The sequence below is a fragment of the Ambystoma mexicanum genome, chromosome 8, assembly GCF_040938575.1.
Source record: "Ambystoma mexicanum isolate Mex_15411 chromosome 8, UKY_AmexF1_1, whole genome shotgun sequence".
NCBI lineage: Eukaryota > Metazoa > Chordata > Amphibia > Caudata > Ambystomatidae > Ambystoma > Ambystoma mexicanum.
This window is the reverse complement of record NC_090929.1, coordinates 1696382938-1696395693: the sequence shown is the minus strand read 5'-3', so window position 1 is coordinate 1696395693 and position 12756 is coordinate 1696382938. Positions and strand designations below refer to the sequence as shown.

The following is a 12756-nucleotide window of genomic DNA, read 5'->3' as shown; positions in this document are numbered from 1 at the left end:
GAGTGCAGGGGCGTGGAGGAGATTGGGGAAAGTGCCAGTAATAGCAGAATACACTAATGCTAAGGGAAAGGAAGTGCAGGTTAGAGTGGAAAGCGTGCACGTGCAGTAGCCAGGAGTGCAGGGGCGTGGAGGAGATTGGGGAAAGTGCGAGTAATAGCAGAATGCACTAATGCTAAGGGAAAGGAAGTGCAGGTTAGAGTGGAAAGCGTGCAAGTGCAGTAGCCAGGAGTGCAGGGGCGTGGAGGAGATTGGGGAAAGTGCCAGTAATAGCAGAATGCACTAATGCTAAGGGAAAGGAAGTGCAGGTTAGAGTGGAAAGCGTGCAAGTGCAGTAGCCAGGAGTGCAGGGGCGTGGAGGAGATTGGGGAAAGTGCCAGTAATAGCAGAGTGCACTAATGCTAAGGGAAAGGAAGTGCAGGTTAGAGTGGAAAGCGTGCAAGTGCAGTAGCCAGGAGTGCAGGGGCGTGGAGGAGATTGGGGAAAGTGCCAGTAATAGCAGAATACACTAATGCTAGGGGAAAGGAAGTGCAGGTTAGAGTGGAAAGCGTGCAAGTGCAGTAGCCAGGAGTGCAGGGGCGTGGAGGAGATTGGGGAAAGTGCCAGTTATAGCAGAATGCACTAATGCTAAGGGAAAGGAAGTGCAGGTTAGAGTGGAAAGCGTGCAAGTACAGTAGCCAGGAGTGCAGGGGCGTGGAGGAGATTGGGGAAAGTGCCAGTAATAGCAGAATACACTAATGCTAAGGGAAAGGAAGTGCAGGTTAGAGTGGAAAGCGTGCAAGTGCAGTAGTCAGGAGTGCAGGGGCGTGGAGGAGATTGGGGAAAGTGCCAGTAATAGCAGAGTGCACTAATGCTAAGGGAAAGGAAGTGCAGGTTAGAGTGGAAAGCGTGCAAGTGCAGTAGCCAGGAGTGCAGGGGCGTGGAGGAGATTGGGGAAAGTGCCAGTAATAGCAGAGTGCACTAATGCTAAGGGAAAGGAAGTGCAGGTTAGAGTGGAAAGCGTGCAAGTGCAGTAGTCAGGAGTGCAGGGGCGTGGAGGAGATTGGGGAAAGTGCCAGTAATAGCAGAGTGCACTAATGCTAAGGGAAAGGAAGTGCAGGTTAGAGTGGAAAGCGTGCAAGTGCAGTAGCCAGGAGTGCAGGGGCGTGGAGGAGATTGGGGAAAGTGCCAGTAATAGCAGAGTGCACTAATGCTAAGGGAAAGGAAGTGCAGGTTAGAGTGGAAAGCGTGCAAGTGCAGTAGCCAGGAGTGCAGGGGCGTGGAGGAGATTGGGGAAAGTGCCAGTAATAGCAGAGTGCACTAATGCTAAGGGAAAGGAAGTGCAGGTTAGAGTGGAAAGCGTGCAAGTGCAGTAGCCAGGAGTGCAGGGGCGTGGAGGAGATTGGGGAAAGTGCCAGTAATAGCAGAGTGCACTAATGCTAAGGGAAAGGAAGTGCAGGTTAGAGTGGAAAGCGTGCAAGTGCAGTAGCCAGGAGTGCAGGGGCGTGGAGGAGATTGGGGAAAGTGCCAGTTATAGCAGAATGCACTAATGCTAAGGGAAAGGAAGTGCAGGTTAGAGTGGAAAGCGTGCAAGTGCAGTAGCCAGGAGTGCAGGGGCGTGGAGGAGATTGGGGAAAGTGCCAGTAATAGCAGAATACACTAATGCTAAGGGAAAGGAAGTGCAGGTTAGAGTGGAAAGCGTGCAAGTGCAGTAGCCAGGAGTGCAGGGGCGTGGAGGAGATTGGGGAAAGTGCCAATAATAGCAGAGTGCACTAATGCTAAGGGAAAGGAAGTGCAGGTTAGAGTGGAAAGCGTGCAAGTGCAGTAGCCAGGTGTGCAGGGGCGTGGAGGAGATTGGGGAAAGTGCCAGTAATAGCAGAATGCACTAATGCTAAGGGAAAGGAAGTGCAGGTTAGAGTGGAAAGCGTGCAAGTGCAGTAGCCAGGAGTGCAGGGGCGTGGAGGAGATTGGGGAAAGTGCAAGTAATAGCAGAATGCACTAATGCTAAGGGAAAGGAAGTGCAGGTTAGAGTGGAAAGCGTGCAAGTGCAGTAGCCAAGAGTGCAGGGGCGTGGAGGAGATTGGGGAAAGTGCCAGTAATAGCAGAATGCACTAATGCTAAGGGAAAGGAATTGCAGGTTAGAGTGGAAAGCGTGCAAGTGCAGTAGCCAGGAGTGCAGGGGCGTGGAGGAGATTGGGGAAAGTGCCAGTAATAGCAGAATACACTAATGCTAAGGGAAAGGAAGTGCATGTTAGAGTGGAAAGCATGCAAGTGCAGTAGTCAGGAGTGCAGGGGCGTGGAGGAGATTGGGGAAAGTGCCAGTAATAGCAGAGTGCACTAATGCTAAGGGAAAGGAAGTGCAGGTTAGAGTGGAAAGCGTGCAAGTGCAGTAGCCAGGAGTGCAGGGGCGTGGAGGAGATTGGGGAAAGTGCCAGTAATAGCAGAGTGCACTAATGCTAAGGGAAAGGAAGTGCAGGTTAGAGTGGAAAGCGTGCAAGTGCAGTAGCCAGGAGTGCAGGGGCGTGGAGGAGATTGGGGAAAGTGCCAGTAATAGCAGAATGCACTAATGCTAAGGGAAAGGAAGTGCAGGTTAGAGTGGAAAGCGTGCAAGTGCAGTAGCCAGGAGTGCAGGGGCGTGGAGGAGATTGGGGAAAGTGCCAGTAATAGCAGAGTGCACTAATGCTAAGGGAAAGGAAGTGCAGGTTAGCGTGGAAAGCGTGCAAGTGCAGTAGCCAGGAGTGCAGGGGCGTGGAGGAGATTGGGGAAAGTGCCAGTAATAGCAGAGTGCACTAATGCTAAGGGAAAGGAAGTGCAGGTTAGAGTGGAAAGCGTGCAAGTGCAGTAGCCAGGAGTGCAGGGGCGTGGAGGAGATTGGGGAAAGTGCCAGTAATAGCAGAGTGCACTAATGCTAAGGGAAAGGAAGTGCAGGTTAGAGTGGAAAGCGTGCAAGTGCAGTAGCCAGGAGTGCAGGGGCGTGGAGGAGATTGGGGAAAGTGCCAGTAATAGCAGAGTGCACTAATGCTAAGGGAAAGGAAGTGCAGGTTAGAGTGGAAAGCGTGCAAGTGCAGTAACCAGGAGTGCAGGGGCGTGGAGGAGATTGGGGAAAGTGCCAGTAATAGCAGAGTGCACTAATGCTAAGGGAAAGGAAGTGCAGGTTAGAGTGGAAAGCGTGCAAGTGCAGTAGCCAGGTGTGCAGGGGCGTGGAGGAGATTGGGGAAAGTGCCAGTAATAGCAGAGTGCACTAATGCTAAGGGAAAGGAAGTGCAGGTTAGCGTGGAAAGCGTGCAAGTGCAGTAGCCAGGAGTGCATGGGCGTGGAGGAGATTGGGGAAAGTGCCAGTAATAGCAGAGTGCACTAATGCTAAGGGAAAGGAAGTGCAGGTTAGAGTGGAAAGCGTGCAAGTGCAGTAGCCAGGAGTGCAGGGGCGTGGAGGAGATTGGGGAAAGTGCCAGTAATAGCAGAATGCACTAATGCTAAGGGAAAGGAAGTGCAGGTTAGAGTGGAAAGCGTGCAAGTGCAGTAGCCAGGAGTGCAGGGGCGTGGAGGAGATTGGGGAAAGTGCCAGTAATAGCAGAGTGCACTAATGCTAAGGGAAAGGAAGTGCAGGTTAGAGTGGAAAGCGTGCAAGTGCAGTAGCCAGGAGTGCAGGGGCGTGGAGGAGATTGGGGAAAGTGCCAGTAATAGCAGAGTGCACTAATGCTAAGGGAAAGGAAGTGCAGGTTAGAGTGGAAAGCGTGCAAGTGCAGTAGCCAGGAGTGCAGGGGCGTGGAGGAGATTGGGGAAAGTGCCAGTAATAGCAGAGTGCACTAATGCTAAGGGAAAGGAAGTGCAGGTTAGAGTGGAAAGCGTGCAAGTGCAGTAGCCAGGTGTGCAGGGGCGTGGAGGAGATTGGGGAAAGTGCCAGTAATAGCAGAGTTCACTAATGCTAAGGGAAAGGAAGTGCAGGTTAGAGTGGAAAGCGTGCAAGTGCAGTAGCCAGGTGTGCAGGGGCGTGGAGGAGATTGGGGAAAGTGCCAGTAATAGCAGAGTGCACTAATGCTAAGGGAAAGGAAGTGCAGGTTAGAGTGGAAAGCGTGCAAGTGCAGTAGCCAGGAGTGCAGGGGCGTGGAGGAGATTGGGGAAAGTGCCAGTAATAGCAGAGTGCACTAATGCTAAGGGAAAGGAAGTGCAGGTTAGAGTGGAAAGCGTGCAAGTGCAGTAGCCAGGTGTGCAGGGGCGTGGAGGAGATTGGGGAAAGTGCCAGTAATAGCAGAGTGCACTAATGCTAAGGGAAAGGAAGTGCAGGTTAGAGTGGAAAGCGTGCAAGTGCAGTAGCCAGGAGTGCAGGGGCGTGGAGGAGATTGGGGAAAGTGCCAGTAATAGCAGAGTGCACTAATGCTAAGGGAAAGGAAGTGCAGGTTAGAGTGGAAAGCGTGCAAGTGCAGTAGTCAGGAGTGCAGGGGCGTGGAGGAGATTGGGGAAAGTGCCAGTAATAGCAGAGTGCACTAATGCTAAGGGAAAGGAAGTGCAGGTTAGCGTGGAAAGCGTGCAAGTGCAGTAGCCAGGAGTGCAGGGGCGTGGAGGAGATTGGGGAAAGTGCCAGTAATAGCAGAGTGCACTAATGCTAAGGGAAAGGAAGTGCAGGTTAGAGTGGAAAGCGTGCAAGTGCAGTAGCCAGGAGTGCAGGGGCGTGGAGGAGATTGGGGAAAGTGCCAGTAATAGCAGAATGCACTAATGCTAAGGGAAAGGAAGTGCAGGTTAGAGTGGAAAGCGTGCAAGTGCAGTAGCCAGGAGTGCAGGGGCGTGGAGGAGATTGGGGAAAGTGCCAGTAATAGCAGAGTGCACTAATGCTAAGGGAAAGGAAGTGCAGGTTAGAGTGGAAAGCGTGCAAGTGCAGTAGCCAGGTGTGCAGGGGCGTGGAGGAGATTGGGGAAAGTGCCAGTAATAGCAGAATGCACTAATGCTAAGGGAAAGGAAGTGCAGGTTAGAGTGGAAAGCGTGCAAGTGCAGTAGCCAGGAGTGCAGGGGCGTGGAGGAGATTGGGGAAAGTGCCAGTAATAGCAGAGTGCACTAATGCTAAGGGAAAGGAAGTGCAGGTTAGAGTGGAAAGCGTGCAAGTGCAGTAGCCAGGAGTGCAGGGGCGTGGAGGAGATTGGGGAAAGTGCCAGTAATAGCAGAGTGCACTAATGCTAAGGGAAAGGAAGTGCAGGTTAGAGTGGAAAGCGTGCAAGTGCAGTAGCCAGGAGTGCAGGGGCGTGGAGGAGATTGGGGAAAGTGCCAGTAATAGCAGAGTGCACTAATGCTAAGGGAAAGGAAGTGCAGGTTAGAGTGGAAAGCGTGCAAGTGCAGTAGCCAGGTGTGCAGGGGCGTGGAGGAGATTGGGGAAAGTGCCAGTAATAGCAGAGTTCACTAATGCTAAGGGAAAGGAAGTGCAGGTTAGAGTGGAAAGCGTGCAAGTGCAGTAGCCAGGTGTGCAGGGGCGTGGAGGAGATTGGGGAAAGTGCCAGTAATAGCAGAGTGCACTAATGCTAAGGGAAAGGAAGTGCAGGTTAGAGTGGAAAGCGTGCAAGTGCAGTAGCCAGGAGTGCAGGGGCGTGGAGGAGATTGGGGAAAGTGCCAGTAATAGCAGAGTGCACTAATGCTAAGGGAAAGGAAGTGCAGGTTAGAGTGGAAAGCGTGCAAGTGCAGTAGCCAGGTGTGCAGGGGCGTGGAGGAGATTGGGGAAAGTGCCAGTAATAGCAGAGTGCACTAATGCTAAGGGAAAGGAAGTGCAGGTTAGAGTGGAAAGCGTGCAAGTGCTCTGGGGGGAGGCAGAGGAGGGGAAGAGGGCCCCTGGGCAAGGCAGTTGCTAAGGGGAGGCCAGGTGGACAAGTGTAAGGGGAATGAAGGTCCACATGCTCAGTGTGAGGATGGGACTGGTTTGGTGCATAAGGGGTGCAGGCCCCGCCAGGTAGTACAGATGCAGGGAGCCCGGTAGGGCAAGTGCAGAACTAATTCCCCAAAATCATTGGCCCACCCCTATGTACAGACCAGTCGCTCCATATGGGATGCCAAGTGATTCGTCATCATTGCTTTTGAGTCAATCCCCTTCCACGTGGCCTGTGGTCGTGTTACTGTTGTATCCAAGAGTTGCGATTGGATCCCTAATTGGGAATGCTTTCCTCCCCATCAACAACTCACGTGATGGGCAACTGGTAATCATACATGAGCTCAGTGGATGCTCTCGAGTTCAAATTAGTCCTCTGAAATGTGAGGTGCTTCTTTGGAGCCAGACACGCAGTCGCCCGCACCATACCCCCCTTCCCCGGCACTGACCTACATTTGTTATCGTCACCCTGTGCACCTCGTAGAACAAATCACAAGACATCCTACTCAGTGCTCCCCCTTGGCAGCTGCTCCTCCCTGGACCTTCATCTGGGCTTTTCCAGGATCACACAAATCAGTCAACCAGGGAGGGATTCAGCAGTTCTAAGATTAGGCATTTGGTAGTCAAATAGAGGGACCAGTAATGTGGGGGCACTGGGGCCCTAAATCTGAAAGGGGCCATTATGGAAGTCCAGGACCTCTGCCCTGGCTCTCAGGAGATTGTCCTTCAGGAACAGGCCCAGCCCTGCTCGCGCCTGGCTAATCACATCCCTTCTAGTTGCATCGGCCTGCCTTGATGTGAAGGCCATCTAGTCTGCTGCCGGGGCTGGGAACGGGGATGGGGAAATGTATTGGTGCTAAAATACTAAGCTGTGCTATTGCGACTGCGGGAGCCTGGCCATCATAGCCCAAAATCTTAAAATGGCAAAGGTTCAGTGTTTTATGTCCCACGGCTGAGCTAGTTCCTCCTACACTCCATTACCATAAACTGTGGCATTCTATCGCCCATACAGGTCACCCCCCCCCCACACTCACCCTTCTAAGTTATTATGAATCTCTAATACATTTTCCTCAACCTAAATCATTTTGTGGGGCAGAGGACTTGGATATGGATCCCAACAAAAGGTAGAAGGCTGCAGCACTCTGGGTAATGTGACAGAGCGGGGGAAGTCAATAAAAACCACAATGTTCTTTAAAAATTATATTTCATGAGTTGCAAGAGGGATTCAAGTGACCTAACCAGTCTCTAAGGCCCAAAATGGACCAGGCGGCAGTTATCAGGCAATAATACCTTTGTAGTGTCTTGGCGATTCGACACGGCGAACCAGACGTCTTAGTGTTATGCTGGTGGTTTGATTCGGGCTTGAATTCTGCAATAACAGTAGTTCAGATGGCAAGCAATGTCGAGTCTGGGACGAACTGAAGGTGTCTGCAGTTCAAAGTGATGCTCGGATGATATGGATCATGGACATCACCAGGTTCAGATCAACGGTCGAGGTTCGACAGCGGACGGGCTGAGGTCAGGAGGCACAAGGCACCTCAGTTCAATACTGTACTCGGAGGCGGCCGCTCGGGAAGATCACCAGGGTCAGTTTGATTGCCAACTCATTAGGCAATGAAGAAGCTGGAGGTTCGGCCAGCGGTTTCAGTAGTGCAAGTGCCGCAATACTTCTTTGTTCGAGCAGAGGCAACAACTCGCTTCAGCTGGTGTGACGTGGTGTCAAACTTGTTTGAATGTGTGGTACTGTAGTTCGAAGGTCAGAAAGGTCCTGTCGGTTCGAATGGAGTTGAACGCGCGCGAATCACAGCTCCCAGCAGTTTGATGGTGAAGGTGCAGGAATCCTGGCTGTGTTGGCTCTCTGCAGCAGTGAGTCCCCATTCCAGGGTCTCAGAGGCACGAGGAGCACTTTTCTCATGCTCTCAAACACAAGGGAGGCTGGCACACACCTGGAGGGGTCTTTCAGCTTGGTGAGATCCTGGGTCAGTGTCGCTGGCAGAATGTCAGGTTTTGCTCCAGCAGCAGGTCACCCGCAATGTGCCCTGGGGATGGTTAGGGGACAGAGCGTGCCTTCCCCTTGAACTACCTGTCTGCACCTCACACCTGGAGCACTTTGTAAAGGGTTGGTCTCCAAACAGGTTCCAAACATAATCGTCTCCAGAGATGATTCAGTGAAGAAGTGGGAGACCCCTTATTTTAAAGGCAAATGTGTGCAGGAGATTGGACAAAAGCAAGCCTGCTTTAAGTCTCCAATCCCTTGGTGCAAGTGGACTTTGACTTCTGGCATCACACCAACATGCTTTGTGTTAAAGGAAGTGAAAGGTACAGAAAGGAAGTGAGGTGAAAAGAGAACTAAAGATGGTGGAATCTTCCTCCAGCTTGTCTGAACTCCACCTCTCTACATTAACCCAGCCCCTTTCCTTGTCAAAAGCATCAAAGGCCCTTTTGCTATGAAGCACTCTACTGTGAGGCTAATCCTTTTGTGAGCGGTGTGCCTTTTGATTCCTGTTTCCAGGACAGCTTCCGGTAGAGTGGCTATGTCACAGGAGAGGGTGTTACTTACCCTTAAAAAGTATCAAGGAGAGGCAACCCCCAGGACTACAGTCTTGCTGGAAACAGCAGAGGCAGCCTGGTTGCGGGTAATACACATACATCCCTTCCACAGCTGAGTGGGGCACACAGGGCGGAAACATGTTTGATATAAATTTGAAGTGACTCAGATAATTATGAGAGATGCTTGCCACCATACCTCGAAATGCAGGGTTGGCTTAGATGTTCAGTTTAATGTGCCACCAGGATAGCAACTCTCATAGTTATGTGGTTTTTGGAACAGAGGTGCATGTCTTAAATGTACCTGCGCTGCAGGGAATTGGCTGTTACTCTGGCTGTCAAGAGGGCGCCCATGACCACTGAACCTGCCCTGTGCCACTGGAGAGCAAGCACTGCAGACCAGGATACTGATCCCACAGGGCACAGTTGTATACTGTGATTTTGGAAAGGAGTTTCTGAAGGGGGTCCTCCTTGGCAGCCACCTGCTCTGAGATGGAATTAGCAAATCATTGTATCAGTTCATAGAAATAATAAAGCATGGGCTTCCACACCCTTGCCAGAAGGCAATTCCTCACAGCAATATCATGACCTGTGTCATTTATATCACTTCTCTTTAAAGTGCATTGACGCCTTTGGAGCAGGCAGTCATGTGGGGCCCATGTCAGGTTGGGGGCTCAGGGCACTTGCCCTTTTTGCCATCCCATAAAGACGTCACTGATCTCAAGTATCCTCATTCCATGCTAGAAAAATCCATCTAGTCCTGTTTTGTATTGGAATCCTGGGAATTGTATTTTCAAATTTAAAGGGATTAGATAAGACTACAAGTCTCCGAAATCCAAGAATAAAAAACAGAAGTGGGTGACTTTCTCATGCATGGAATGGGGAAGCGAGTGAGTTCTGGATCACTCGATGTTCGATGCGCATGAGCTCCCACGCTAGGTAAGTCTACTTTATTAATTAGTTATGTCAACCCCCCATGTTGTTAATTTTGGATTCCGATGTATATCTACTGTATGTATGCACACATTTGGAAGGACATGGAGAGAGGGGACACAGAGGGTCATAGACCTGGGGTACTGGCTGAGGAGGGAAAGTATGACATACAGCCTCATTCCGAATATGGAGGTAGTCATGGCGCTATTTGCGCCATGACTACCTCCCATACCGGGTCCGGGTCCGACCTGGTTCAATGGGGACTTACCGGTCCATTCCGACCCTGGAGGGACCGGTAAATCCCCATTGAAAAATCGATTCCCCATTCCCATTTGAGCCCCCATAGGGCTCAATGGGAATGGGGAAGTAGCTAATAACGATACCGCAATTTGCGTTACCGCTATTAGCTCTCTGGTCCCTTAGCGGCTTCCGCTAAGGGTGCCTGGCAAAACCAGGCGCCCATAGCGGGACCTGCTAAGGGACCTCGGAATAGAGCACAAAGGGATTAACGGCACTGATGTCCTTAACGGTGCCCGGTATCCCTTTGCGCCCACCTCGGAGTGAGGCCCATAGTCTTTGTTAGTTTGCTGGTGGTTTCTCAGTTGTGCACCCATTGAAAGTGAGCGCTAAAGGCATAAAAGGGAACGCCGTCTTAGTGTTGAGGTGGCCTGTGTTTCCAAAACACATATCACTAAGAAGAGCCAAGTGCTGTGTTGCTCCCTACCTCGGTTTTATTTATTTATTTATTTATTTATTTATTTATTTATTTATGTTTACCAAAACTGGTTGGTTTAACAAAGACGAAAGAGTTTTTTGTTGTAGCACGATTGGCTCCTTTGTTATTCAATTTCAAATTCTTTCTATCCTTCCTTTTCTGTTTCTTTTGCTATTTTCGCTAAGGCAATTTGCAGGATTTTTATTGTGGCGATTGCCCAGGACGTTTTTTGTCCACTTATCAGACGAGGCCACCAGGTTGTTTCCTCACGGTCCGAGTAGGACTACAGGACCGGGCATAGGGAGTTTTTTCTGATGTTTTGCATTGCCGGACATGAGGTCAGCAGATGACGAACTGATTCTACTTCCTCAACCTTTTTGCATAACCTGCAGGAATTTGTATTTGTCAAACCTCTGATATGCAGGATTTCATTAGTCGGTAATAAGTTCAGTCTTGCTCTTAGGAAGAATTGTGGGAATGGCTTATTAGGAAATTTCCTGCAGATTTCTGCCAGGTCATTTACTTTTCTAGGAAGGAGTGGCAGGTGTCTTAGCAGTTTGTTCTGTTCCGCCCTCTCTGAGGTGTTAATCCAGTCTAGTTCTTCTAGTTTTTTTTTATTCTGAGAGGGTTTTGGATTAACTCTTCTTGTGTGCAGGCAATTGACTCTAGTTGGTCCCTTTTTTTGGTCACCCAGGAGGATAGCATTTTAGATCTACCTGACTTGATTTCTGTATTGAACAGGTTGTATAAAGGCGATTCCTCCGGTAGTATGATGTTCCTGTAAAAAGACATACTGCTGTTTTCTGCTATGGTTTTTAGAGCGATGAGACCTAACTCTCTTCTGATGGCCGCAGTGAGGTTGATTTGGGGAGGGACAACACAGACCTCCAGAAGAAACCTTCGATCTTTTCCCAAATCTCCGCCGGTATCTTTGGCATTGCTTCCATGCCATATAACAAACACAGGGCCACTTTTGCTTTGTAGTACTTGAGAAGGGGAATCAGGGAAAAGCGGTCGAATTTGTTGTCCAGCATGCAGGCTTGTGTCGTTAATGTTCTTGCTTTTACCCAGATGAATCTTTGCATGCTCACTTCTGAACTAGGGTTGACCAGCACGACTCCTAGATATTTGAATTCGGCCACTACTTCGATTTTACTGTTTTCTATTTGCCATGTGCAGAAGTTGGCCCGTTGTTTTTTTTTTCTCCAGAATCATTATCTTGTTTTTTTGTTGTTGATTTGCAGCTTGTTTGTTTCTATGTAGTCTGCTAAATTGGTTAGTTGACGCTGGAGGCCAATCAGTGTTTGGTCCACCAAAGTCATATCATCAGCATAGAGCGTTCTTTGTACCGTCGTCCCCCCAATCTTCGGTGGGAATGCTTTTACAGATGATCTCGAGTCTTTATAGTCGCCTTAAAAGGCTGTGAACAGTGCTGGTGCCAGGGGGCATCCCTGCTTCACCCCCCTTCTGGTGGGGATTTGGCCTGATAGTAAGCCATTTTTATTCAGCTTCACCCGCATTGATGTTCCAGTGTAGAGGGCTTTTATTGGCTCCAGGATTCTCTTTGGGCAGTTGGCCGCCAGAAGTTTTACCCATAGCAGTGGTCTATCTACCATGTCAAATGCTTGGGTGAGGTCTATACAAGCTAGGTATAGCTTTGTCATCCCCTTTTGGGTTTTACTTTTGAGGGTGGTCAGGATCATGATGTTGACAATTGTCCCCGAGGTTTTTCGAAATCCGGCTTGAAAAGGATCGTTGAGGGGAGCAGTTTTGAGCCATGCTTGAAAATCCCACCGTAGGAGCGAGGCAAACACTTTTCCAATCGTATCAAGAAGTGCGATTGGTCAATATTTTTGCGGGTTTGCCCTATCTCCCTTTTTAAAGATTGGGACCGCTGCCGCCGTGGTCCATGATCTTGGTAGCAATCTCTCGGTGGCGCATTTTTTGAAGACCATGCTGATGAATGTCGACCATTCCTCTGAAGCTTTTGAGATCTATGTTCGTCAATCCATCCGGGCCGGGGGTCCGCAAGGCTTTTAATTTGCGAATGACTGTTTGAATGTCCTCTTCATTTGCTAGATCTATCCATCCGACGTTGGACTCAGTGTTGTCGGCTTGTTCCGTGTCTACTGAGCCTCTGAAAAGTGCGTTGAAATGAGCTATCCAGCTGGCTTCACTCACGCTGTTCGACTGGGAAGGCTCACTGTGTGCTCCTGAGGACTTGATCAGAGTCCAGAATGCTCTGGCGTTCTTTCCCCCAATTTTGTTAGCATTTCTTCAGAATCTCTTTGGTAAGGGTGATCCGCCGGTTTCTCAACCATGCTTTGTAGGACTTTGTTTCTTTATTCAGTTCCATTAGTGCTGCTGGTGAATTTGAGATTTTTGCCTTCCTTCTTAAACGTCTCAGGACCGCTCTTTTCACTTTATTCATAAAGTGCTAAAAGCCATAGGCATCAAAGCGCTTTATAAATCCCATACATATTGTACATAATAAGCTATCTATCAATAACGAGTCTTTCCTTAACTTTCCCAAGTACTCTTTGCCCAAGCTTGGGTAAGTGTACTTCTTACACTTCTCTATCTCACGTTCTTACTATATCACTCCATCACTGAGAATGGCATATGTGGCGCAGGAAGAGGGTAGGAGTTAAACCGAGATGGCAGGGCGGATTCTGCCCCCACTGGACCCACAGGAAACATATCCATATTTAAGCACTACATACCCAGCTGGGAGGGCATT

General features: G+C 49.8%; 1 protein-coding gene across 14 annotated transcripts in view; it reads left to right on the top strand.

The window, feature by feature from the left end:
• The window catches only part of LOC138473332 (deleted in malignant brain tumors 1 protein-like), a 678824-nt gene that overhangs the window by 192931 nt on the left and 473137 nt on the right, over positions 1-12756 (top strand). The window lies entirely within an intron of this gene.